Here is a 27,173-nt window from a genome sequence, read left to right on the forward strand (position 1 = left end):
TACCTCAATAAAGCTGTTAAAAATTTTTTAAATTTAAAAAATATATTCCTATTTTTAAGAGTCATACACTGATATACTTAGGAGTAGAATGTCACAACATCTATACCTAATTTAAAATATTTCAGTAATAAAAACTAAAGAGAGTTAAGAAAAGAAAAAAATTCCCTCTCTCATGTATTTCTGGTAGAGTAAAAAGTGGTAACACCTCTATGGAGGGCAGTTTGGAAATACATACTTATACAAATTACAAATACTTTTATTATTTTATCAGTAATTTTGTTCCTGAAGTTTATTTCAGATACAGGTGCATATGTCCAAAATGATGCATGTATATAAGGTTATTGGCTGCAAAATTGTTTGTAACAGTAAATAATTAAAAATAAGCCAAGGGATCACAATGAGAGATTTCATATATAAACCATGATACATCCACCCAATAGAAAACTTTACAGCAGTTAAAAAAAAAAAGAATAAGGATGTTCTCTAAGTACTGACACGGAAAGATTTCTAGAATACATCAAGTGAAGAAGTAAGATATAGAACAATGTTTATAATATGTTAACTTTTGTGTTAGAAAGGAATACAAAATAAAACCAATATTTGTATGTACATATGAAAAACAGTGGAAAGACACACAGAGTGGACAGAGAGGAATGCGGTGGATAAGAAAGAAAGGTGAGAGCACTCCTTTTTATACTACTTTGTTATACTACTTGGCATCACTTTGTTATATTACTTAGTAATATCACTTTGTTATATTACATTGTTACCTATATATTTTTTTAAATATTATTTTGACTCTTGAATACATTAAAATTCAAAACAATGAAAACAAAAATTTTCCCTCCTCATTTAAAAAAGTACTACATATGAAAATGCACTAGGTATTACTAAAACAATCCTTACAGAAAATTAACTTTTAAAAATAATGTACTTTTTTAGGACTTCCCTGGTGGCACAGTGGTTAACAATCCGCTTCCCAATGCAAGAGACACGGGTTCGATCCCTGGTCCAGGAAGATCCCACATGCTGCAGAGCAACTGAGCCCGTGCACCACAACTACTGAGCCTGTGCTCTAGAGCCCGCAAGCCACAACTACTGAGCCTGAGCGCCACAACTACTGAAGCCCACATGCCTAGAGCCCATGCTCTGCAACAAGAGAAGGCACCGCAATGAGAAGCATGCACATCGCAACAAAGAGTAGCCCCTACTCGCTGCAACTAGAGAGCCCGTGCACAGCAACGAAGACCCAATGCAGCCAAAAATAAATTTATAAAAAAAGAAAAAAGAAAACATAAAAATAATGCACCTTTTTTAAAAAGTAGAATTACTTTATGTATTTTTTGTATCCATGTGATATATTTTTTGTATCCATGTGATTTTTTTTTACTGGCTTATAATTTACATACAGTAAAATTCATCCATTTTGTTGTACTGTTCTGTAAGTTTTGACGCTTATGTAACCACCAGCACAATCAAGATATGAAACAGTTCCATCACAACAAACATTCTACTGGTGTCCCTTTGTAATCAATCCTTCCCCCAACATGCAGGCAACCACTGATGTTTTTCATCCCTATATTTTTGCCTTTACCAGAATGTCACATAAATGAAATGATATGTTATGCAGAGTTTTTAGTCTGTCTTCTTTCATCAGCATTAACAGATAACATATTTTAAAAAAAAGATTGAAAATAAATGATCTGAGTATAAGAAATTTTAAAAATTCCTATGTTATTACTAAGAAAATAAAAGGAATAATAAAGATAAAACAGAAAATAATGAAAAACAAAAAAACCAACACAGGTGATTATTAAAAAAAAAAATTAGGAATAGAAAGGAAGTTCCTTAACCTATTGAAGAAACCATAGCAAACTTAATGATGAAACTTCAGAAGTATTTCCATTAAAGTCAGGAAAAAGACAAGGATGCCCACTATCACTTCTACTATTCAGTGTTTTTCTAGTGACCCTTACTATCCCCTAAACAAGAAGAGGAAATATGATATAAAAATTGTCAAGGAAGAGAAAAAACTGCCCTTATTTTCATATTATATAATCATCTACATAGAAAACTCAAAGGGAAAAAGATGACATGAAAGAACTAACAGGTTTTTTTTTTTTTTTGTGGTATGCAGGCCTCTCACTGTTGTGGCCTCTTCCGTTGTGGAGCACAGGCCCCGGACGTGCAGGCCCAGCGGCGATGGCTCACGGGCCCAGCCACTTCGCGGCATGTAGGATCTTCCCGGACCAGGGCACGAACCCGTGTCCCCTGCATCTGCAGGCAGACTCTCAACCACTGCGCCACCAGGGAAGCCTGAACTAACAAGTTTACCAAGATGCTGGATATAAGCTTACATACAAATCAGAAACATTAAAACAATAAATAAAATTAAAATCTAACACGAAAAACACAATAGCAACAAAAACTACAGCGTCAAATAAAGGTAACAAAAGATGTGCCGAACACTGATGTAGAAAACTTAAAAAATTTCTGAAGAGTATAAAAAAGATGTGAATAAACAAGAGAGATAACATGTTCGGGGATAAGAAAACTCCAATGTAAGATTCCACTTCCCCAAACTGATCAATAAATTCATAGGATTATGAAAGGAACTTAATGATCTAGGAATAACCACCAAAATTTTGAGAACAAAGAATGAAGCTGGTGTTCGGGTGGATTTGGTGTTATCAAATATTTTGCAGAGCTCAGTAATTAAACCAGAGGAATAGAACAATGTATTAAACAGCTGGATAACAAGACCAGAAATAAACCCACCCATCCATAGGGACTTGAAAAATGGCAGAGATGGCTCTTCAAACCAATGGGGAAAGGATTCAATAAACTGTTTTGGAATAAATCTGGAAAAAATAAAATTATATTCATATTTCCAAAATAAAATACCGAGTCGATAAAAGAATTAAATGTAAAAAAAGCAAAACTAATACCACGATAAGAAATACAGAATAGATTTGTGACCTTAGCATGGGGAAAGTCTTTGTAAACAAGTCACAAAAAGCATATCCCATAAAAGAAAGGTGAAAGAGATTGGGTCACAACAAAATATAAAACTACTTATAAGACAAGACACCATAAACACAGTTAAAGGATGAGCCACATGGGACTTCCCTGGTGGTCCAGTGGTTAAGACTCCATGCTTCCACTGCAGGGGGCGTGGGTATGATCCCTGCTCAGGGAACTAAGATCCTGCATGTCACGTGGTGCCACCAAAAATAATAAAATAAAATAAAATATTTTAAAAAAAATTGATGAGCCACAGGCTCAGAGAAGATATTTACAACAAGTAAAAACAAAGGACTGGATATATATTCATTATATAATATATATTTGTAATAATCTGCTGTCATTTTCTGTTTATATGAAGTTTATATAAAACTTACAAATCAAAAGGAAAATGAGTGACATGAACAAGAAGCTCACAGAAGAGGAAATAAAGAGTGGCCAACGGACATGAAAAGAGGGTTGATCTCAAAAGTAATCAGGGAAATGCAAATTAAAGTCAGATACAACATTTTTAAACCATCGAAAAATCTCAAAGTTTAGTATTAATCAGGTACTGGAGTAAATGCTATTTGTCACACACTGTGAAGCACAAACTGTTGCAGCCCCTCTGGTAAGCAATAGGGCTGCAACTAGCAAAACTGAAAACCAGTCACTCCTCTTCTGGGAACACACCCTAGAAAAACTCTCATACGTGTACACATGTGGAGACATGTACAAGCGTGCTCATTAGGGGGACTACGAAAGTGGAAAATTCGAGGTAACCTAATTGTCTATCCATAAGATAACAGATAAATAAAAGCTGGTCTGTCTTCCAGTGGAATCCTACAAGATAGTTACTGGATCTGTACATAGTGTATCAATTTGAAAATAAAAAGTTGAGTAAAAAATACAAGTTGAATGATTACACATATATAAAATACACCATTTAGATAAACAGTTTTAAAGCACACACAAGAAACGGTAAGCTTTCAGAAGCAGCTATAAAACTATTTTTTAAAGGGACCGCAGGAACACCTTCCACACTAAGCAGTGTGGGTGTCACTGTGAAAGAATGAAGGGTGTGTGTGGGGAAAACGGGAAAAAATAGATTAGACACAAATACTCTAAAATATTAGCAGTTGTTAATTCAGGGTGACAGAAAAATAGGCCTTCTCTTATATTTATAGCTTTCTTTGTAATTTAAATTTATCAAAACAGGAAAAGCAGCATAATCAAAATGCAGTTAGATGGCTCACCCTCAATCTTGTCTGCAGCACTTAATGGCTGTGTGACCTTGGAGAAGTTAACTTCTCAAAAGTGTCTCCTTCCAGATATAAATCATCAATACCAATTTACTTACTGTGAGGTTTATGTGGAGAACATGAATTAACCAGTCAGCACTAAGGCACTCTGTAGTTTCTGAAGTTAAACGACATTCAGCCACGCAGATAAATGCACACACTATGAGGGCACAGAAATCAAGCTGGCCTAGCCTGAGATCTGGGATTGGCTCATTCCCTGACAGTGGGACCACAGGACTTCTTAGGAAGGCTGAACAGTAAGCTTTGTGAACCCTGACACTGTTCTAAATCCCATGTCCCAGGGGAGGGACAGAAAGAAAAACCAAAAACATCAATGCATAGAAAAATATAAAAAGGCCCAATATGGACACTGTTATTTTATCACTGACTTCTTAAATAATAATGTCACATAGCACCGTCAACAAATAAATTATATTTATAATTTTAAAATAATTTTCATTTTATAAAAAATAAACTTGTGATTGTATTACCTGCACACGCATTCACCAACTAGATTCTAAATAATTTACATTAAGCAAACCATCTTCTCTGTCTTACAAGTTTAGCACAACGCTGGGTGCACAGCAGGCCACCAGTAACTATTGTTGATTTGGGGGCTGATCAACAACAGCTGAAGAAACATCTCAAATAATAGAAAAGCCCAGAAAACCTACAGAGACAAAACAGTTGTCAGCTTCCGGATTTATTAAGCGTGCAAGTGCTTTAACCATCAAATGAAACCACTGTCCTCAGAGAAGGAACCAACATCTCAGTTATTAAGCACAGAACTTTATGGCAGCCAAAGATGGCTGCATTTGTGTCTTATCTACAGGTGTTACAGAGCCTCAAAAGGGCTGTGGACCAAAAAACTGGAAATCATTCAAATTATTATTTTTTAATGGAGGGCTTTTCAGAGTTTTTAATGTTAATGTACATGCTCTGAGAAGAGGATATATTACGCAATGTTTCTCAAACTTCACTGAACACAGAACCTATTTTAAGTTTCAGAGCCTCTGGCAGGACTAGAATTCCGCACTTTGGGAAATGCTATCCTAGAATATCTTTGTATTCACTGAATCACGAAACTAATTTTGATGATTTAATAAATAAATATTTAAGTAGTAGTTTGAAGTAAAAAAGGAAACCCAAAAAACTAAACAAACTGGTTTAACTACTTTGGAAAATTTTTTAGTGTTATTCACTAAGATATAACATACATGTACCCAATGACACGGCTACTACACTCTCAGGCAGAACACTCAACAACGTGTATGTCCATAAGGACATCAAAAAATGTTCACTAAAGTTTTTAATAGCACACTATTCATGAGAGCCCCAACCTGGAAACAACCCACAGTAGAAGAAAGAAATTTAGAGAATAGCACATTATACAAAATGAAAACGAACAAACTACATCCTCACATGACATCATGGAGAATCTCTCAACCATAAGGTTGAGCTAAAGAAGCCAGGTACATAAAGAACAGACACTATAATGCGATTTATACAAAGTTGAAAAGCAGGCAGAAGTAATCTAAAGCATTAGAATTCAGGACACTGGTAACTTCTGGGGAGAAGGAGGAAATATAATTGGGAGAGACTGGAGGGGACCTTCTGGGGTGTTGGCCATGTGCTGTTTCTGTACCTAGATGGTAGCTACAGCTATGTTCACTCTGATAATTTATCTTCTAACTTGCACACTTTTCTTTCTGCATGCCATACTTCAACAGAAATGTAAAAAGAGCTTGGCAGTCCAATCAATTATCTGTTTATTCAGATACGATGTGCAATCAGTGTAGGCAGGTGTCCACACGATGTGCTGGCCCTGGATGCCCCAGCTATGGGAAGAGCACCAGGTACTAAGCCATGTCATCTTCAAGAGAGCCCATGAATTAAGGAGCTTTAAAGACCTTTACTGTTCACATTTCACAGGTGAGGAAACTAAGGCTTAGAAAGAGTCAGTAACTTGCCCAAAGTTACAGGCTGTAAGTGGTAGAGACAAAAATCAAACAGGACTCCAAACCTCATGTTCTTGGCCACCGCCCTTCCTATCCTGGGGAGTCTGCTGCAGCCCTCTTGACCAGAGCTGTTCTGAGTGGGGTTTAACTTCTTGCAACCATTGAACCTTGAGACAAACAGTAAAGCAGCATCACAGCCTTACCATCTTTACACAGAAACACTCAAGATTCACATTCTCAAAATCTGAAATATGAGTTACTAACAACAGTAATGAATAGTAACTAATAATTCATGCAGGTATGGACCTTTTATTTTGCATCAAAAACATGCAGGGCACAAGAAAATAAACTGGGGAGTGGGCAGAGGGATCAGCTCAAATGCAAGGGCTCTAGAGAAATGGAAAAGAAAATAGAAAAGAAATAGAAAAGTTCAGTTACAGCAATGGTACAATTATTTAAGCAAAAATAACCTGATATTCTTTCCTGGGGTGCAAAAATGTTGGTTATTTTCTACAGAGTGAAAGTAAATTTAATTATTTAAAAAATATATAAAATGTTTCTAATTGCAAATGTAATACATGTTCATCAGAGAACTGTGAATGCAAAAACAAAGCACAAAGATAATGAAAGCTGAAAGATTATGTTAACATTTTTTTTTTTTTTTTGGCTGCACCATGCAGCATGCGGGAATCTTAGTTCCCAGACCAGGGATCAAATCCGTGCCCCAATTTTTTTCCTTTTTATGGCTGAGTAATATTGCATTGTATATATGTACCACATCTTCTTTATCCATTCCTCTGTTGATGGACATTTAGGTTGTTTCCATGTCCTGGCTATTGTAAATAGTGCTGCAATGAACATTGGGGTGCATGTGTCTTTTTGAATTAAAAAGATCCAATTAAAACATGGGCAGGGTTTCCCTGGTGGCGCAGTGGTTGAGAGTCCGCCTGCCGATACAGGGGACATGGGTTCGTGTCCCGGTCCGGGAAGATCCCACATGCCGCGGAGCGGCTGGGCCCGTGAGCCATGGCCACTGAGCCTGCGCGTCCGGAGCCTGTGCTCCGCAATGGGAGAGGCCACAGCAGTGAGAGACCCGCGTACCACAAAAAAAAAAAAAAACAAAAAACAAAACAAAACATGGGCAAAACACTTGAATAGACATTTTTCCAAAGAAGATTTACAAATTTACAAAAGGCCAACGTGTATATGAAAAGGTGTTCAGTATCACTAATCATCAGGGAAATACAAATCAAAACCACAATGAGATATCACCCTACACTTGTTATCTCTTGTGTGTTTTTCATGGTAGCCATTCTAACAGGTGTGAGGTAAGAAGCCCATGTACTGCAAAAAAAAAAAAGAAAACATCCTGCCATTTGTAACAACATGGATGGACCTTGAGATCATTAGGCTAAGGGAAATAAGTCAGAGAAAGACAAATACTGCATGGTCTCACTTATATGTGGAATCTAGAAACATTTAATTCATAGAAACAGTAGAATGGTGGTTGCCAGGAACTAGGGGGTGGGAGAAATGGGGAGATGTTGGTCAAAGGGTACAAACTTCCAGTTATAAGAATGTGTCTGGGGAATCTAATGTACAATGTGTGGACCATTCAACAATAGTGTATTGTTAGTACTTGAAAGTTGCTAAGAGAGTAAATCTTAACTGTTCTCACCACAAAAAAACAAAAACAAAAGACAACCCACGACCCCTGCAGTGGAAGCACAGAGTCCTAACCACTGGACTGTCAGGGAAGTCCCACAACGTTAACATTTTTGATGAAGATCTATCAAGCCTGTCTCTCCTCAGGAAAACATAAGCCCCCATCCCACCAGCTGCCACTGCCCTCATCCTATCCCTGTTTCAGCCACAAGGGCTTCCTTTCTGATCCCTGACTGCGTCAAACTCTTTCCCTCCCTCAGGGAGTCTGCCCTTGTTCCCCCTCTAACTCAAAAGTTAGAGGTTCTTGGAAAGTCTGGCTCCTTCTCATGCTTTAGGTCTCAGCAAAATGTCATTTAGGATAGTCCTTTCCTGGCCCCTTATCTCAAGTAGTTCCCCCAGCCCCTATCTTCTAGCACATTCCTATCACATATCACATTCCCATTATTCTCCTCTAAGTCCTTAACCCTACCTGGAATTCTTCGCCTGTTTGTTGTCTGTTCCCTTCACAAGAATGTAAGTTCATGAAGGAAAGGCCTTGCCCATATTGTTCAATGCCATAAGCCCAGAGCCTAGCACACAGTAGGTGCTTGATGGGTATCTGAATATTGTACAAATGGTCTGGTAATGTGCTTTTATCCACTTAACATATTACGAAAATGTTCCCAAGAATAAACTGAATCCAAAAGTAAATTCCTGAGTTTCTGTTAGATTATGCTCACTCTTCTTCAGCTATTTTAAAATACAAAGCCTTATTCTAATAGGCTGCACTGATTCTGATACTGTTCATCTAAAAATAAAAGGTCCAGACAGGAAAAAACAAACACACAAACAAACAAAAACAAATTTCAATGAAATTCTGGGCCCAAGCATGGTAGATTCAGAGTCATCCAAGGCGAAAACATAAGCTAACTATTAAAGATAATTACTGGAAACTCCCTGGCGGTCCAGTGGTTAGGACTCCACACTTCCACTGCAGGGTTTGATCCCTGGTTGGGGAACGAAGATCCTGCCCGTAAGCAGCCAAAAAAAAAAAAAAAAGATAATTACTAAACTGCTGCCAGTTGTGCAACATTCTGACTTCTTCTGCATATCCGGGAGAGGCCACAACAGTGAGAGGCCTGCATACCGCAAAAAAAAATACATATCCTTGAAGAAAATTTCCCTAGTAGTACCCTCTCAAACTGAACACATTAATTCATAAACAAAGCAATATAAAATTCTGTCATTCTTACCTCCTCCAATTATATTAGAAACAAACAGAACCAGTGATGCCTGACCACTACTTCTCTCTTCCCTTTTCTTTCTTAAGCCAGTGGTTCTCAAACTTTATTGCATATTATCATCTCTTGGAGAACTGTTATTATTATTTTTTTTCTTTTTGCGGTACGTGGGCCTCTCACCGCTGGGGCCTCTCCCGTTGCGGAGCACAGGCTCTGGACGCGCAGGCTCAGCGGCCATGGCTCACAGGCCCAGCCGCTCCGCGGCATGTGGGATCCTCCTGGAACAGGGGTAATGAACCCGTGTCCCCTGCAACGGCAGGCGGACTCTCAACCACTGCGCCACCAGGGAAGCCCAAGAGAACTGTTATTATTATTACATCTACTGTATGCTCTCTGGAGAACTGGAGAACTAAAAAATACATGAACCTTTTCAAACTGAGGTATGAGATATTAAGAGGCATCAAGCTACTTTAAGGATTAAGCATATTTGATAAGGCTTACATTTCTTCTTACTTTGAAGCACACAGTTGGAAGTATAATAGGGAATCAAATTTTATTTATTGAATGAATGAACTGCAACCACTACATGTGCATAATCTAATAATGCTTAAAAATGAAATATTCTTTACTCTGTCGGGGCGAACAAAGTTAACGTCAAAAAGAACTTGCTTTCTACCTTACCTAACTTCTTCATGCTCCCCTCTCTCCGTAACTGTAGCAACAGCACCTGCCTGGTCCTGGCACTATAGTAAGTGCTTTGGAGACCTGCTCCTTAGTCAGGGGCTCACAGGCAGCAGAGCAGGGCTGGAAATCCAGGTGTCCTCACCCCATAAGTGGGGTCTGGAACCTCTGCAGTACAAGGCATCCTTCCTGACTTGTTTTTATCTCTCTAGTCTGATGTCTTCATACTTCCCTCCATGTAGTGAAGCACCTCTGTTCTTCCCCAGGGATAAAGAGTTGACAAAGCTAAACCACAAACTTAAAAAAAGGGAAATCCTAAATGCAAACACAGTTCAATCTCCAAGCAAATCATGCTCAGCTCTTTCTAATTCTCACCCAAACAATTTTCAACAAGTCTCTTCCAAGTACACTTTTCAGGAAGGGCGGAATTGCTGAGGGGGAATAATGTTAGTGAGTTTATATTCCAAATAACTCTGAATAAGCTCCCACACTTCTGTAAACATTAGTGAACACTTCGACACAGAAGCAGTGGCCATCAGGAGCCAGCAGGGTCGCTAAGAAAATTTCACCTGACTAACCTCATCTCCATATTCAAAAGGGTTCCCAGAAGATCAAGGGAAGCCTTAGATAACACACAAGAATTAAGCTTCTCTGAAGATGGCAGTGCACTGAAAGGTCCCTCTGAACAAAATGGAAAAAGCTGAGTCCAGTGGCAGTGCCTAGATGGTTCAAAATCAGCTGATCCATCTTGGCCAGTGGCTTTTTCACAGTCAGTCTTTTGTTCAACACACGCCTCTTGGGCGCAAGCTAGAACTGTGAGAATACAGTACTGACCAAAACAGCCAAAGACCTGTCCTCCCATTTATGTTCTAAGGCTGTTAGAGCATGTTTGTCAACCTGGGAGAAAATCTCTAGGGTTTAATCACACGCCTATCTTTAGCCTTTTCCTGTTTAACACTTCTTATGAAAGACAAATGAATATGGGTTTATTCAATTTTGAAGGCAAGGCAAAGCAGGAAAAAATAGCAAATTCATTAGAAGATATAATTGCAATCTAAAAAGCTTTCAACAGGTTAGAATAGAGCCAAAGCAACATGAAATCTGATGGGAAAAAATTTACTGTCCTATATCACAGTTCAAAAAACCAACTGCATAAGAGAGGATGGGAGACCATTTTAACACCCGTCTAAGTTAGGAAGACCTAAAGGTTTTAGTTGAGTATGAATTCAGTATGAAGAAAGGTGATGGTGTAAAGGAATAACTGGAGACTCGGGAAACAAGGATTCTAGTTCCAGTGGCTGGGGGAGGGGGCAGGTTACTGGATTTAGGGAGTTGCTTCTCTCATCAGAGCCTTTAAGGGATTGGGCCAGGATAACTCTCAGATCCCATCTAGCTCCACCATAACAAAGATAATGCTCACTTCTGTACACTGCTGTGTCCCCAGCACCTAGCACGGAAAGCATTCCCCAGGTGCTTGTAAATGAATGGCAGTGCTAACAGAAATCCTACAGGTTAGTACCATAATGTGCCTCCCTCCCCCAGCTCACACACTAAAACTCCTAACACACTCTTGGGTTCAAGAAAGAGAAAGGAGTCTGGGCAAAAGGGATCATAAACCCATAGCCACATATATGTTCCATTTTAAAAGGATCCTTGGCAAGTTAGATTTACAGTTGAGAGGAAGGTTAAGGGGTTGGTTTCTCAACTCCCATAATAAGAATAGGATGAAGTAGTGGCTGAAGGAACTGAGGAATGTTCTGTTCTGGGGAAAACAAAAGCTTAGAAGGGCCATGGTAGATGCTTTCAGATATTTTGAACAATACGTCAGTGTAACTCCAGAAGGCAAACGGAAGTCCAAAGATAAAAATCAGTGGGGTACTTCCCTGGTGGCACAGAGGTTAAGAATCCTCCTGCCAATGCAGCGGACACAGGTTCGAGCCCTGGTCCCAGAAGATCCCACATGCCACGGTGCAACTAAGCCCGTGTGCCGCAACTACTGAGCCAGCGCTCTAGGGCCCGCGAACCACAACTACTGAAGCCTGCGTGCCTAGAGCCCGTGCTCCGCAACGAGAAGCCACTGCAATGAGAAGCCTACGCACTGCAACGAAGAGTAGACCCCGCTCACCGCGACTAGAGAAAGCATGCACCGCAATGAAGACCCAACGCAGCCAAAAAAAAAAACCAGTGGGAAGGTTCAGTATAGATTACTAGAATGGGCTGCTCCTCACCAACAGAAATCTTCAAGCAGCTGGCAGGAATGTTACAAAGGTTAATTCCTCACTGAGTTTTAAGTTATTTTAGATAACTTCTAAGGTCCCTTCCAACTCCAAGATTCCATGACTCTGTTATTCATATTTAAAATGTAGTATACAGAAAAGGTTTGGGACTTCCCTGGTGGTCCAGTGGTTAAGAATCCACCTTCCAATGCAGGGAACGCCGGTCGGATCCCTGGTCGGGGAACTAAGACCCCACATGCCGTGGGGCAACTAAGCCCGTGCGCTCTAGAGCCCACACACCACAACTAGACAGGAGCCTGAGTGCTGCAACAAAGATCCTGCAACTAAGACCCAATGCAGCCAAATAAATAATTTTTTAAAAACCTTTAAAAAGAAAAGGTTTCATTTTGCATAAAATTTTTAAATTGTTCCATTTTTAAGAATGAATCTGAAGTATTCAATGAGTTTAAGAAACCCCCCCATATGAAGCATAACTCTCTGTGGTTGTTATACAGTTTTAGGTAGACAGTGAGTATAAATACCTAATGCTCCATTATTATTTCCCCATTCTGCCCTTGCATCCCCGGCTGGCTGCAGTGACACCACCCTCAGATATTCCGAGATGTATGGGAGAATGCCCTTCATTCTAGCCTCATTAAAATGGAAACCTCCAGCCTCTTGCGTGTTGAGGTAGAAGACACCTGGGTTTTTAAAAACCTATTTTAAAAACACATATCATATACCGTTTGCAAACAAAGTATTTTATTGTAGGAATAACAATATATGGGAACACAGCGCTCTGCAACCATGGGCTCCACTAACTTTGGATCAAAAATATTTTTTAAAAAAATTCCAGAATGTTCCAAAATGCAAAACTTCAATTTGCCATGTATGCTGGCAACTATTTACATATCACTTACATTGTATTTACAACTAACATAACTAAACGTTATGTTTTACATAACATTTACATTACATTAGGTATTACAAGGAACCTAGTGATGATTTAAAGTATATGAAGGATGTGCATGGATTATATGCAAATGCCATGCCATTTTAGGGACTTGAGATGGATTTTGGTATCTGAGGGAGTCCTAGAACCAATCCCCTGCAGATACTGAAGACAACTGTATTTTATAGATTTCTGGGCTTGCGGCATGTAGGATCTTTAGGCTGAGAAAGATGAGGAGAGGCCAAAGGTAGTAGAACATGACAAGGAAAATTTATTTGAGATTTTCTCTTTGCTCTTGCCTTATCTGCACTTGCATCCAACCCACACAAAAAAATGTACTCTTTGTAATAAGTTAGACTCTTTTTTTTTTGCGGTACGCGGGCCTCTCACTGCTGTGGCCTCTCCCGTTGCGGAGCACAGGCTCCGGACGCGCAGGCTCAGCGGCCATGGCTCACGGGCCCAGCCGCTCCGCTGCATGTGGGACCTTCCCGGACTGGGACACGAACCCGTGTCCCCTGCATCGGCAGGCAGACTCTCAACCACTGCGCCACCAGGGAAGCCCAATGAGTTAGACTTTTAAGCAGGGTGTTTTTTTTTTAAGGTTAACTGGACTCTTGGGCTTAAGTCTGTATCACTTCTACAGCAATTTACAAAGCACATTTCACAACATGGTAAAATGGGTATCACTATCTCATTTTTCAGAGACTGGTGCAGCCCAGATACAAGGAGACCTGGAACCCAAACTTAGGTTCAACCCCAACTGCTGTGCTCCGCCTCCAGAGCACAGTGCCTGTAGAAGAGCCCAACCTCACACCCAATCCCATAGCCTCTTGAGATTCCTGGGTAGGGAGCAAAGAGTACAACAAAAGTGGACTCACTCTGCCCTGAGTGGTAGGCAGTCTGAGGGAGCCATGTGACAGAGCGGCCTATGGGAAGAGGCAACAGGATAACCAGGTTCAGAGAAGCTAGGAAAACTGGAGCAGAGCAAAGATGACACAAGTCAGGCAGAGGAGCACCAAGGCCGCCTTGAGAGCTGGGCTGCCTGTCTCTGTTTTGCTACAAACAGCTTTACTCATTGGAGGAAGAGGACAGTGCAAGCTGCTCTAGTTAACATTTCTTCCCATTGTTGCCCTAGGTGAGTAGTATTACAGATCTTTGTCATTCTTGTCTGTTAAGCTAAGTTACTGCTTCCCTTGTCCTTAGCTATTTGAATGTATTTCATTCAGTCATTCGATATGCCAGACATGTGTTACAGGCTAGGGTGCCTGGCCCTCAAGTTGCTGACACCATGCAGAGCATGGACAGTCATGAAAAGGTTCATGACTCCAAGTTTTAGATTGAACATTATGAGCAAAGCCCACCTGGAGAAGATGGAGGGACACCCCCCCCCCCAGCCCCAGCTCAAATGTCTCCAAACCTGCGGCCACCGGACATGACAAGGTGCTGAGTTTCCACTCTCAGAATGTGTAGATGCCCGCCAAAGTGCAAATTATACAAATTATATCAGTTTAGAGAATGAAACTAATACTGAGATAAGAGTTGATTATAATTTTTTCTCTCAACAAGTGGGTAACTCCGTTCTTGAAAACAAATTCTGTTACCGAAATAATAGCCAAATATAGCTCCAGATAAGAGACATGGTTGGAGCCCTCACTGTCATGCTGGTAGTAGGTGGTTGCAGACTTGTGAAATGTTTAACGGGAGCAGTACTTCCTTAATTCAAACTTAAAAGAGCCTACTTAAAGTGCACTGATTTGGAGGTTAGCAGAAATCTATGTTCTAGCCGAGGAGTGGGCAAATTTTTTAAAAGTAAAAGGCTAGGGCTTCCCTGGTGGCGCGGTGGTTGAGAGTCCGCCTGCCGATGCAGGGGACATGGGTTCGTGCCCCGGTCTGGGAAGATCCCACGTGCCGCGGAGTGGCTGGGCCCGTGAGCCATGGCCGCTGAGCCTGCGCGTCCGGAGCCTGTACTCCGCAGCGGGAGAGGCCACAACAGTGAGAGGCCCGCGTACCGCAAAAAATAAAAATAAAAGGCCAAATGGCAAACATTTTCTGTGGGCCACATGGTCTCTATCCCAGCTATCTGATTCTGCCTTTGTAGCGAAAATGGAGCCGTAGACATTATTAAACATATAGATGTGACTGTGCTCCAATAAAACTATTTTCAAAATAGGCTGCTGGTCTGAAAGTGTTTGTCTAGCCCCATGAAATGGCATCTCAGAACAGCAACAAAACCTCCTAAGGTCTCTCTTCTCTATGTTTCCTCATTACCCCAGAAGGCTATGTCACTGAAAAGGGGATCCTAGTGCTCATAACATGTTCCTTACATGAAATGGTTCCTGGAGGGTAGCAGGGCTGAGAAGTATTAAACTAGGCTGTGGATGTTATAAGGGGACAACAAAAGGCCTTGACTTCCTGACTAACTACCTGTGTCAGGGTCAGATCCACACAGAATGGGAAACAATCTACTCTAGCTCTGTTTTTTATTCCTTAATTTCTCAGTTTCAAGGAGTGCAAGTTACACCCCTAGCCAAATCTTCTATCCTGTTGCCTCTCAGGGTCCCACACTACAGACTGTTCTGCGGCTTCATCTCCCCCTCACCTAGACATGCCCCCTACAAGTTGCTTCTAACTTATACCATCGCCTTCCCTCTTCTAATTCACAACGTATCAAAAGCTCCGATTGCAAAAGCAAATCGATATTTATCATATGCAACTTTTTACTAAAGCAAAATCATTGCTCATAGTCCAAAAAAAGATATCTGCCAAAGAACCTATTAAATGAACTGCAACTTTTGAATTTATCTGCTGTGCCAGGTCATTTAAGAGCATCCTGTTTGACCCTCCAGTTTTGACCTCATTCATGAAGCTGTAGTGTGTTTTATCTACTACACAGTGAGCAGGGATGAGCAACGATAGCTGTTTTCTGATGTAACAGAGAAGCATATTTGGCCTGGACATATTATGGTTGCAGAAGGAATAAAGGCATTTCCTAAAATGGGATTCTACCTGTATCATCCAATGGTGGACAGAACAGAGCTGGAGACTGGGCACAAAGACAAGGCAAATCATTTGAAAGGGAAGGAAAAGAGAGAAAAGTAACCACTGGTGTATTTTCTTAGGGATGAAGAGAGTTGAGTCTGATCTTGAGTTGAATATGACCACTAAAATAAGTTTATATAGTTAAGTTTTCCTGAGATACCATGGTATTTTAATAATGATTCAATTTTTTAAAAAATATATATATATAACCTAAAATGGTTTAATTGAGCTTAACTCTTCCAACTCCTCAAATCCTTTAGGGAAGAAATATACTAGAATATATAACAAAACATGTAGCTGCATAAATGATCCTTAAAATCTTATAAAGGAGACTATTATGGTCAATTTTAACCGATAAGGATAATTTCTCAATTAAAATAAGAGGAACTTACCTGTAGAATTTCAGATGAGACTAAAACACTAGCTGAAGTTTTTTGTTTTCCGTATTCCATGCTTTAATTAAAAGATATGCTGTGCACTACTGAACAGAAGAACAGAAAAAGAATATATCTCAGTCATAACTTAACAACATTGGGCATGAGACATCTAAAATTAATGTTCTATACCTAGCAAGCTGCTATAGGAGCAAACCATTATATATCAACATTCTTTTCATTTTTGGAAAAGCTTTGATCCTCTCTTCTTCCTCCTTGCTCTCAAATCACTTCATGCATCTCATCTGGAATTATACTTGGCCACTGTCTTGTTAACAGGCTTTATTTTCAGGACTGGAATTACCCAACAACCATTCATTTGAATGAACTTTCTAGTCAGGAGAAAAAAAAAAAGGTCTTAGACTCTTATCTCTAAATAGTAAATAGTTCCCTTCTCTACACTGATACAGGTTCAATGTATGCTTTTATCAGGCATCAACACATTCTGAGAGCACAAAATCAGCTCCCTACCTCTGTCTAAGCCGCCTGGGGAAAGCTAAAACACAAAGCTGTTCCCAGGTGAAGACTGCAAACTCAAATCTTCCTCACCTCTGAAAACAGAAAAAAAGACATGGTTTGGTAATTTGTTCCTTATTGATAGCTCTACCTGACAAACCAGCCACCTCCTAAACGCTGGTACTAAGTGCAAAACACATGAAGGAAAGAAAACCGTCTCTGCTTTGCACATTCTCCTTCCTACAACAGTGGAAGACAGAGAAGAAACACGGAATGCCACTCTTGCTTGCTGCTGGCATCATTCCCTATTGCTTGAAAAGTGAGGCTCCATTGCACCGTAAAGATTTCCTTTAAAATGCCTTGTATGCTTGCTAAGACCCCTTTTAAAAATCTTGTAGCCCTAGCCTCTTCGGGTTTCCTCCTCTCTCTGGCCAATTCGCCCATTCTCCTCCTTAGGTCCACATTCCTCCCCACCCCTCCCCAGGAGGAACAAGCCTCCCACAATTCGGCTGCTGGGCCCTTCCCTAACTCCTTGTCAAGGCTTTACCCCAGGCCTGCTTGGGGAATCCGACACCGAATCACCGTCCCCGTCCGCTCCCCCGCCGACCCGCCCAACTTGCTTCGTGCTGCTCCCCGAGGAGACGGGAAGGGAGTAGTCTGCGCGCTGGGGCAGAGCAGGGCGGACAGCATGCTCCTCTCAGCCTCGGCCTGGCCCTACCACGCACCCCGGCGCTCCTAGGTGTCGCCCGCGGCCCCACCTCCCGCGCTCACCTGGTGGGGGAACAAATAGTCGCGGAGGCCCAAGCATCTGGGCGCGGCCGCTCGCGGCTCAACCCCGGCCGCGCTCCGAGAGAGGGCCGGAAGAGTGGGCGGCGCCTCCCGGCCCGCCTCCCGGCCCAGCTGTCCGGGCCTCGGTGTCCCGGAGGAGGGCACGTCACCGGCGGAGCAGGTCCCAGCGCCACGCCCGCCACCCAGCCCGAGGGCCTCCGAGGCCTCCGCGCCGCCCCAGCACCCACCCCGGACCACACTCACCCACCCGCGTGGCGCGCACCGTGCTCCGACGTGGGCGGATGGCCTAAGCTCCAGCCCCGCGCGCACACGCAGCCTCACCGCAGCCGCACGCGCGGCCGGGCGCGCGCAGACCACGCGCCGGGCCCTAAGCCCCTTGTCCTCTCGCTCGCACGCACGCACGCGCGGGCCCTGACCCCCCAGGAGGGCGGTGTCGCGCGGCACCCAGGCCTCCGCGCTAATCCGGGCGCGACCTCGGGATTCTCGGCTTCACCTTGCATTCCATGCACCGGGGTGCTAGGTAGTCATTTTACATTTGAGCTTGGCAGCGGTTAGTCGATGGGCTGACCTCGGGAAGGATTTCTGTTGAAGACTCGCTTCTCTTTGCCCCGGCTTGCCCTATTTTCAAGTTGCGTAAGTGCCCGGCCTCGCGGCAGTCCGGGAGGTATTTACTTACTAAAATTCGCACAGAGCTATGAAGGGAAGAAGACATCTTGGGAAGTTCTTTGCTCTTGCAGACGAAATGCGCGTTCTCCTTCTAGAATCAATAGAAAAAGAAGGCTGGGGATACGTCGGGGTTGCAATGGTCTGGGGTGTGAACAGGAGTCCCGGGAGTCGCATGCTCTCGAGAAATGCCTCTCAAAACCCTCCTTTGGTCTGGAGAATTCAAAGGTCTGTCCCACCCTGAGTTGTCACTAACTGTTGCTTCTTGGGAGGAACGGAGAAGCTTTGAGGCGCGGGAGCTGAGTGTGCTGTATGGGCTCTGGTTGCACCGGCCTCTGGGTGGAGGTTGTTGAATTAATTCAGAAATAGTATTTAGTCTCCTCTCTTGGCACCCCTGAAACAGTGCCATCTGAAAACAGTTCCCCATTCAGGCCGCTTGTCTGTGGCACGGTGAACAGGTCGGCAGAGGCATCACGGTGTGAAAAGTTGAAAGAATAGTTCAGTGAACAGCCATGTACATTCCTCCGAGAATGAATAACTCAACATTTTGCGGTAACTGCTTTCTTTCTCTCTCGCCTAAGTAAAGACAAAGACATTCCCCTATGCAACCACATAAGAAACTAAATTACATCTAAGAAACTTAATAATTTGACATCACCTAATATCCAGCCCATATGCAAATTTCTCCAGTTAGCAAAAAAAGTCATATATTGGTTTTGTAGAAAGGTAGTCCCATGGCGTCCAGTTCTTATGTAAGGGATGCAATATCTTCTCTTACCGAATGGATAATAAGACAAATCTCAGGACTTTCTCTTTTAAGTTTCCTCTGTTTCCTGAATTGTCTATTTAATCTTTTTTTATTGTTTTAAGCTCTTTCAAGTTAAAGACTTTTTTTCAAATTTGTGTGGATCTCTGCTTAACATTTACATTAAAGACTGCTGCTAGTCAAAAGCAAAAAAAAAGAGAGTCCTGTGAAGATTCATGCATTGTATTTGTTATGGTTGTCTCTCTCTTTTTTTTTTTTGGCGGTATGCGGGCCTCTCACTGGTGTGGCCTCTCCCGTTGCGGAGCACAGGCTCCGGATGCGCAGGCTCAGCGACCATGGCTCACGGGCCCAGCCGCTCCGCGGCACGTGGGATCCTCCCGGACCGGGGCACGAACCCGCGTCCGCTGCATCTGCAGGCGGACCCTCAACCACTGCGCCACCAGGGAAGCCCTGGTTGTATCTTTTAATGTGGAGCAATCCTCCACCTGTTTTGTTTTTGTGGTATTAACTTTTTAAAGAGTCTTTTGGCAGAGGATTCTACTTTCGCAATTTGTCTGACCTTGTTTTCCTCCTGATGTCATTTAATTTTTTCTCTAGATCCCATATTTCCTGTAAGCTCGAAGGAAGGTTGAGAGGTTTGATTAGATGGCAAGAATCCTTCTAAGATAGTACACTTTATGAGGTGCTCTTATTGTTTTCCATCAGCAAGAACATAATAATAAATATTAAACCCCTGTTATTTTTATATGCATAATATTAGGTTGTCCCAATATCAGTGGTCACTGAAATCTGAAGTGTTCTCCAGATTTCTCTATTAAACTACATTTTCTCTTTTGTGGTTAATAGGTAATCTGTGGGGTGGAGACTTTGGATCTGTTTGGAGGAGAAAGTCTTAGATCCCTGCAAGGAGGACATGGGTTACAAATCCATTCACCTAGGTGGATAGAGTAATCATCTGGATCATTCTGGTACCCAGTGTTAGGCGCTTCATTGAATTAGGTACTAGCTTCATTCAAAGAACAGTAAAACTCTGGACTCTGTGGAGTTTGGGCCACTGTAGGGTTCTTGTGGATAATTCTGGTAAAAGCAGTGATACTTTCTACAAGGTCTTGTGATGTCTGTTTTAAGAAGGCTTGATAAAATCCAAGAGGAGTTTCCTATATGTAACTGGGCATACCTGAAACTAAACCCCCAGTTCCATTCTAACAACAGAAACAAATCAAGAATATGTAATACTGTGTGTAAACTCTGTCTGTGATCACCTGGTCTCTGGCTCATATCAAACACCTGGGGGTGTGAGCTCATCCATTTAAGCTTATAAGCCCCACTGGGTGAGATCTATGTCAAGTTTACTCTGTATAACAATGACCACTTCAGCTCCCACAAGAGGAGTCTCAAAGGGCATCTTCTATTCCACAGACAAATGTAGGGTTCTAAACAGAGAGCCTGTATCTCCACTTTTATAATTTTTAGTGAGTCAGTCAGTGGATCACATCAGTGGTTTTTGTTTGCATCAGCAAATTCGTGTCTGCTCATGCCTCTGCCAGTTGATCTGAATTTCATCAGAGTCAGCTTTCTAAAAGTCCAAGGCAGAAGCTGCAAGGCAGAAGCTAGACTTGAAAGTTATGTTGCATCATTTTTGTGACATTTTATTGGTCAATAGGAAGCATAGGACTGTTCAAGATTCAAGGGGAGGGATTCAGACAAGGCGTGAACAGGAGGAGATAAGGCTCACTGCGGAGTCGGAGGGAAAATATTTGGAAAGGAGCTACCACACTGCTCTAGGCCAAATGCAAACTTAGATGTGTAGTATTGATCATAGTGGTGCTTTGCTCAAAATCAGGTGGGTCTGGATCATCTGTTTAACTTCAAGCCTCGTCATAACCACCCATCCCCAATTGTGATCTACACATTTACGTGAAGACTATAAATATGGGCCCCCATTTCTTTTTTTTTTAATTAATTAATTTATTATTTAAGTTTGGCTGCGTTGGGTCTTCGTTGCCACGCACGGGCTTTCTCTAGTTGCGTCAAGCGGGGGCTACTCTTCATTGCGGTGTGTGGGCTTCTCATTGCGGTGGCTTCTCTTGTTGCGGAACACGGGCTCTAGGTGCGGGAGCTCAGTAGCTGTGGCTCACAGGCACTAGAGCACAGGCTCAGTAGTTGTGGTGCACGGGCTTAGTTGCTCCGCAGCACGTGGGATCTTCCTGGACCAGGGATTGAACCCGTGTACCCTGCATTGGCAGGCAGATTCTTAACCACTGCGCCACCAGGGAAGTACCCCCCCCCGCCCCCCGTTTCTTTTTGTTTACAGATTTCTTGGTTCAACTGCTTCTCCCTTACAAAAGCATTGTTTTTTTGTTTTTTTTTTCCCTATGGGAAGGAAAAAGAATAGGGGCGTGAAATGTACATTTAAAAATTATTTATGGTATTTTGGAGGTTCTCTGAAAATAATAGAGGGGGAAATAGGAGTTAAAATGGGTGTACAACAAAATTATTTGTGGATAGTAGCAGTGTAAGTCTAGGCACTGGACTTCTTTGACACTGTGTAAATATTCAGATCTGAATCCCTGGTTGTGATTCTTTTTCTGGCTCCAGCCCTGGCAGGTAGCTGTGCCTTTGCAAAGGGTAAAGTGATTGCTACCTGCTGATGCCTTTATCACAACCATTCTTCACCTCACCTTGGCTGACACTTCACCTCACTAAGTAAAGGAAATCCATTGGTAACAAAACTAGGAAGGGTCCATTGCAAATAGAGTAATATACGGAAAAAAATAGACCTCTGTATTTGGAAGGATGCTTTAGGACACTGATATTATATCTTACAAATTCTGTATTTTTATTTTTGAAAAGTTATATTCCGATACCTGTTTTTAAAATGTTTTGAATGTCCTATGAATAATGAGTGGATATATGTGCTCATAGATGGCAAAACCTCCCTAGGATGCAAAACAGAGCCATGGACAGCAGACTAGGGGGACGAAATCCTCTCAAGTGAAATGATTGGGAAGAAAAGGTCCAAAACCTTCGAGAGCTTATTTCCTTCGAGGCAGTTTCCTTGTTCCTTGTGTAGCGTTTATTCAGCTTGTGATTCAGTTATCTATTGCATCTCATATATTAAAAATATCCATTTAATATTTCTCACGATTCTGAGGGTTGGTTGGCTGACTCCTCTGTGGTTTTGTCTGGATTTACTCACACAGTTATATTCAGCTCTAACAGGGGCTGGCAAAAGTTTCTGTAAGGGGTGGTAGCTCGTGCATATTTTAGGTTTTGTGTCTGTTGCATATTCTTCTTTGTTATTCATTGATAATTTTTTTTTTTTTTTTTTACAAACCTTTAAAAAGCAAAAGCTATTCGTAGCTCAAGGGCCCTACAAAGAAACAGGCTGAGGGCCAGATTTGGTCTGCAGGCTGTGGTTTGCCAACCCCTGAACTGGAAAGTCAGCTAAGTTGAGGGTCAAAGGTGACCTCACTTACATGTCTGGCACTTGGTGATGCCATCCACTGAAGGCCATGGTTCTCCTTCTGGAGAATCTTCAGGGCTTCTCGTCCTCCAGGGGCTCCATTGTCAGTCTGTGGGCAGCATCCAAGACAGTGGAGGTGGAAGCTGTCAGACTCGTTAAGGCATAGCTGGGGAATCACACAGGGTCACATATGCCACATTCTGTGGATTAGAGGAGACCACGAGGCCAGCCCAGATTGAAGGGATGGGCAGCCAGACTCCCTGTCAGTGGGAGGAGCTGCCGATGTCCTGGCCACAGCCAGCTTAACTAAGTGGAGGATTTCTGCTGTCCGCATCACCCAGGGAGATGGAGGGCTGATGCTGACCTTGACATTAGCTTGGCTCTCAGAGCCTTATTCAGATAACTTCACATTGAGTCATAAAACTATGGATTCCTGATCTCTGATGGCAGCTACTGTTCTTACTCTTCCTTTTGACCATATCACCCCAGACTGTTTTGAATTCTGTGAGCACTCACTCATTTCCCTCAGTACTAGTTTATAGGTGTCTCTGCTAAGAGATATCAGCTCCTTGAAGGAAGGACCATGCCCTACCACTCTGCCTTGCTGTGATATATCTTCAATAGATAGGTACGGAATTTAATTAAATAGCCTAACTAAGGTTTAACATCAGGTTATTTGCTTACTTCACAAAAGCAAAACTAATTTAAGAATCTTGCACATTACCTCCAAATTCTGGAAGAACAGCATGCATCAAAGAGTTACGTTTCACACCCAAATACTGTCTAATCAATCACATAGTTAAACTTCCTAGCAGTTTTCCAAACATATAATCAAACGTTAGGAAGCAGTATGCTTAATGACAAGTTTGAACTAGCAATCAGCTTTAAGGACATATTACATTTTAACTCTGTGTCTGCAGATGAAAATCAAAATGTAGCAGCATAGGGAGCTCAGCTTGGTGCTCTGTGATGGCCTAGTTGGGTGGGATGTGGGTGCAGGCGGGGAGGTCCAAGAGGGAGGGGATGTGTATGCGTATGACTGATTCACTTCGCTGTGTGGCAGAAACTAACACAACATTGTAAAGCAATTATACTCCAATAAAAAAAATTAATAAGTGGAGGAGGGGAGAATGTTAAAAATCTGAGCCCATTAAGAGTGAGGTTAAGGGGAGAAAAACAAATCCAATAAATATATGCTATCAAGTAAAAAAAAAAAAAGTAACTGCAGTTTGGAATATATGCTATGTATGTTCCAAGGCAGAAGTAATTCTGGAGAGAGTTTCTAATCTACAGTAAATGCTGCTACTAATTGCTTAGTTGAATTTTTTAATATGTGTTTTCTCCCAGATCTCATTGTAACTCCATCTTCTTCCACTTGATGGAAAGCTTTGACAATTTATTATGTTTAGAAGCAGCTGGGGTGTATTTCTAATTGATGATTTGTTATCCTGTATTTCTTACTTGACTATCCACATTTTTCATTCTCTTCAGCATTTTCCTCCAGCATCTTCTGTCTCACTGAACTAGATGGATGGTGCTCCTTTTGTGCAAACGCAGGCAGTATTTCAGTCCCTCCCCTGCTTCTTCCTTCCATCGGACCTCAGATACATACAGGACTGATGCTAGATAACATGTATATGACACTTAAACATTAACAAAGTGTATTCACATATCTGTATCAGTTGATTATTAATACATCAGTCCTGTGGGACAGATGCTACCACTACCTTCATTTAGCAGGTAGGGAGACTGGTGAACAACTGTCCCAGAATACTTCAAGAATGTGTCCAAGCCAACTTCAGTACCTTCCCGTAAAATCTGTTTATTCTTCTGGATTTGGTTAAAGCAGCCCCATTTATCAGTCACCCAAGTCTGACCCTCAATTCTTCCCTCTCCATTACTCCACATGTCCAGACAGCCACCAAGACCCTGTGGATTTTCTCTCTCTGAGACCCTGACCTTCTGATCCTCTGCTCCCCCAAAAGCCTCACTTCTCACTTGGGTTTGTGTCAGAGCTTTCTGTCTGCTCCCCTGACTTCTGAGTTGCCTATCTAGTCCTTCACATTACCATGAGGGCTGTCTTCCTCAAACCCAGATCTTTCCATGCACTTCTGGTTTTACATGGGTCAGTGGTTCCCCACAGGGCACAGTCTAAAGGGTTACAAAGCTCATGAGACTGAGGAACTGAATTTTTAATTTTACTTAATTTAAATTAATGTAGCTGCTATATTGAACAATAAGGCTAAGTGGCCACCATATTGAACAATGCAGATCTATGTGAATCCCTTTTTGTCTGTCAAAACTCAGTTCAAACATGGCTCAGCCTAAGGACCAGCTACACAATTTGTGGAGCCCAGTGCAAAATGAAAATGCAGGGCCCCTTGTAAGAAATTATTAAGAATTTCAAAACAGCACCAGCAGAGCATTAAACAAAGCACAAGGCCCTTCTAAGTGCAGGGCCCTGTGTGACTACACAGTTTCCATGCTCATGCAAATGGGCAGTAGAAAAATTCACAAAGGGTATGAAGAAGCAATTTACAGAAGAGGAAATCTGCATGGCCAGTAAATATCTGAAAAGATGCACATTTTCATAGGAATCAAGGAAATGCAAATTAAAGCCACAATGAGACAGTTTTATACCTACTCATTGCCAGAAATTTTAAAGTCCAATAATATTAAGTTGTCAGGTAGTAATCACTGCTGATGATTGTATAAATCACTTATCTAATAAAATTGAAGATGTGCATATCCTGTAAACCAGCGGTTCCACTCTTAGATGTCTTCCCTGGAGAAACATGCACATGTGCACAAGAAGGTGTGTACAACAATGTTTATGACAGCTTTCTTTTAACTGAGAGGCATCTGAAACACACTAATATGCACAAATGGGAGGATTGATAAATAAATGCAGCATGTTTTAGGAAAATTTCATGTAATAATTAAAATGGATAGATTAGAGTTATATCTCTCAGCTTGGATAAATTTCAAAAATATAATGTTGATCAAAGAAAGCAAGTTCCAGAAAGGCGTTATTTATGAATATGTTTTACAAATGTGAAAAACATAATTATATTATTGTTTGTAAATATATATATGTATTGTAAATATATATGTATTATAAATTTATATATGCATTATAAGTATATATATCATATATAGTAAACATATATAACCAAAGCACAGGAGTGATTACCTCTAGTGAGGGGTAAGGGGACAGAGACTAGGGTGGCACAGGGCACTTCACTGAAGCTACAGTGATTTATTTCTTAAAAAATAATCACAGGGCTTCCCTGGTGGCGCAGTGGTTGAGAGTCCGCCTGCCGATGCAGGGGACATGGGTTCGTGCCCCGGTCTGGGAAGATCCCACATGCCGCGGAGCGGCTGGGCCCATGAGCCATGGCCGTTGAGCCTGCGCATTCGGAGCCTGTGCTCCGCAACGGGAGAGGCCACAGCACTGAGAGGCCCGCGTACCGCAAAAAAAAAAAAAAAAAAAAAAAATAATCACAACTGAAATACACACAGACACACAAAGAACATAATGCAAGTAGTAGAAAAACGTGTGAATGAATTGCTATATAACATAAGAAAGGGAAAACCCCACAAAATATGACTCAAAATGAAGAAGCAATAAAAGATTCATAAATGCATTTATACATAAGCTTTTAAAAGAACACTTTTCATGAGGAAAAACTATAAGCAAGTAAAAAATCCTGACAACTTGGAGAAAATATTTGTAATGTCTATCATTAGAGGGCTAATATTTTCCCCAATATTTCATTATGAAAATTTTCAAACATACAGCAAATTTGAAAAAATTTTGTAGAGAACACACACCCTCTAGATCCTACCATCAACATTTTACTTGCCTTATCATGTATGTAATTTATCTCTATCCATCCGTCAATCTATATTATTTTTTGTTGTGTTTCAAAATAAATCACAAACCGGTATATTGATGCATGTATATTATTAACCAGAATTCAGTATTTGTGTAAGGTGTTTCTTGTGATATAAAATTTAAATAGAATGAAATACACAAATCTTAATTGTACATTCTCTGATTTTTGACAAATACATATACCTCTGTGACTGAAACCTCAACCCAGAAGGCTAATATTAGTAATATATAAAGAGCTCCTAAAAATTGAGAGAAAAATGCCAACGGTGCAATAGAAAAATGAGTAAAAAATATGAACAGACAATTCCACAGAAAAAGAAATACAAATGGCCTTTAAACACACGAAAAGGGGGCTTACCTGGTGGTGCTGTGGTTGAGAGTCAGCCTGCTGATGCAGGGGACAGGGTTTCATGCCCCGGTCTGGGAGGATCCCACATGCCGCGGAGCAGCTGGGCCCGTGAGCCATGGCCGCTGAGGCTGTGCGTCCGGAGCCTGTGCTCCGCAACGGGAGAGGCCACAACAGTGAGAGGCCTGTGTACTGCAAAAAAAAAAAAAAAAAAGAACCACACACGAAAAGGTGCTCAGCCTGCCCATCGTAAGAGAAATATTTTACAATGAACAATGTGAAAAGGAAATTAAGAAAACAATTCCATTTATAATAGCATC

The 27,173-nt window shown here is 41.6% G+C and overlaps 1 protein-coding gene across 9 annotated transcripts in view; it reads right to left on the bottom strand.

Moving 5' to 3' along the window:
- The window catches only part of B3GALNT1 (beta-1,3-N-acetylgalactosaminyltransferase 1 (Globoside blood group)), a 31,862-nt gene extending 13,770 nt beyond the window's left edge, over nucleotides 1-18,092 (bottom strand). For 2 of the 9 annotated variants that reach the window (XM_079922195.1, XM_079922196.1), the window contains exons 1-3: nucleotides 17,697-17,940; nucleotides 16,941-17,020; nucleotides 16,428-16,516 (exon numbers count right to left, since the gene is read on the bottom strand). The gene's annotated coding sequence lies outside the window, so the exon portion shown is untranslated. The other 7 variants (XM_079922200.1, XM_079922201.1, XM_079922199.1 and 4 more) reach the window with 6 other exon arrangements.
- Nucleotides 18,093-27,173: the final 9,081 nt, after the last annotated feature.

Source organism: Stenella coeruleoalba (assembly GCF_951394435.1).
Source record: "Stenella coeruleoalba genome assembly, chromosome: 5".
In the NCBI taxonomy this organism is placed as follows: domain Eukaryota; kingdom Metazoa; phylum Chordata; class Mammalia; order Artiodactyla; family Delphinidae; genus Stenella; species Stenella coeruleoalba.